This window comes from Gavialis gangeticus, unplaced genomic scaffold (genome assembly GCF_001723915.1).
Source record: "Gavialis gangeticus isolate Ggan-Ray unplaced genomic scaffold, GavGan_comp1, whole genome shotgun sequence".
NCBI classification, from domain to species: Eukaryota; Metazoa; Chordata; order Crocodylia; family Gavialidae; genus Gavialis; species Gavialis gangeticus.
Genome location: NW_017729031.1, coordinates 109,003,779 through 109,005,840, shown reverse-complemented (window position 1 = coordinate 109,005,840; position 2,062 = coordinate 109,003,779).

Sequence of the window (2,062 nt, the reverse complement as noted above, 5' to 3'; positions counted from 1 at the left end):
GAGTGTGTGTGTGTGTGTGTGTGTGTGTGTGTGTGTGTGTGTGTGTCGGGGGCAGGTTTGCAGTGAATCAATTTTATTTCATGAGAAAAAGCTTCTGCTGAAATGTTTATGCTTTGTCTTTGGTGAGAAAGACAGGCAACCCTGGGTCCATTGGGAGGCAGCTGCATGGAGCTGTACTCCCCAGAAGGCCCTTGGAAAGGGTGTGGCACGGCCATGCAGGCTAGCAGGCAAGGCGAAAGGAGGAGCAGGGCTCACAACCCTCCCTGCTAGGGCCAGACCCAGACCCAGACAGGCCCCTATTGTCACAGTGAAGCGCCAGCTCTGCTACACTGGAGGCCGAGCCCTGCTTTCTGCTTAGAGTCCAACTCTGCTAAAAGCCATGGGCTTGGTGGGATTGTCTTGAAACCTGCTGCCTGTCATGGTTGAGCAAAGTAGCGCTAGTGACTGCGATTTTGGAGTGGTTGATTAAGAGAGTCCTGACACAGCCCCCACAACAGCCCGGAAGAAAACACGCGATGTTACAAAATCCCTGCTTTCTTCTTCTGTCAGCAGCTGGGGGCAGCTGCTCCCCAAACCGGTCTCAGCAGCTCAGGGGTTTCTCTCAGAGAGTGCCTGCCCCTGCCTGCCTCTCTGGGGAAGTGATACTGAGAAATTTATTGGGGCAGAGAGCTCAATGCCTGGAGGCATTTTAGGGTGGTTTTTTGCACTTCCCCAAGGTGTCCCACAACAGGCCCAAGTGAGCTGAGACTCCCATGAGAAGGCAGGCCCAGGGACTCTGTACGCGTGTCCCTGTCCTAGACAGCAGCACAATTAAAAACAGCTTCTTTAGGCAGGGTCCGTTTGAACACTGCAGTGTTCAGAGCTTCCCTGGGCTCCTGGTTGGTAAAAGCTCCCATTCAGTCACTGGATCTTCCTTTGTCTCCCCAGGGCTCTTCATTCATGAACCAATTTTCATTCAGCTCTTGCCAGCCATTCCCTACTATCCTAGTCACATCTCTCAGCCCTCCCGGCCCTCCCTCTCCACCCCTGACCCTGGGGAGAATTTGTCTTTTGCTTTCCATGGGCAGCATTACAAACTGAGCAGATAAGCGGAGTCACACACACAATTCATAAAGACACCAGTACCAAGGTAGACACTACCCAGGTTGATACCAAGGTGGTATCGTTCTACAACCCCTGTTTACTGGGGCCAGTGATGGCCCATCTGATTTTTCTACCTGACCTGTGAAAAAATTGGACCGATTCTGTCCAAGAGAACAGCCAACAAACGGGCTTTACATTTGCACACCGCTATTATCTGCCAACTACTGCAGGATGAACAGACCTCAGCCAGGGTTTCCCCTGTTCCAACCCATGCTACGTCCCTGACACACTGGTATTGCTTATTCATAGCCCTGGAGTTTAAGGCCAAAGGAAACCATCAGGTCATCAGGTGACCCAGTGCCAGGAAATTTCACCATGATAAAGGCATCTCTTCCATGAAGGTCCCAGCCGTGATCTGAAGAATACAGAAAACATTGCTTCCTGTAGCAGTTTGTTCCACAGGTTTATCACCCTTGATCACTGCTACCAATTTCAACTTTTACTTCCTGTTTGAATTTGCAAGATTTCTGCTTTCAGCCAGAGGTTCTGTTCTGCTTTTCTCTGCTGGATTTAAGAGGCTGTTAAACATTTTCTCCCTGTGAGGACACCTGCACGCTGTAATCAAGTCTCCCCTCAATCATTTTGATAAGCTAAATAGACCAGGCTCTGACGGTCTCTCACTGCCAACCGCACCTTGTCATGCATCCACAGATGCATCTCGAGCAGGTCCAAGGAGGTGATCCTCCCCCTCTATGTGGCACTGGTCAGGCCGCAGCTGGAGTACTGCATCCAGTTCTGGGTGCCGCACTTCAGGAGGGATGTGGACAACATGAAGAGGGTCCAGAGGAAGGCCACTCGCATGATCGGGGGCAGCAGGGCAGGCCCTACGGGGAGAGGCTACGGGACCTGAACCTGTTCAGCCTCCACAAGAGAAGGCTGAGGGGGGATCTAGTGGCCTGTTACAAACTAGTCGGAGGGG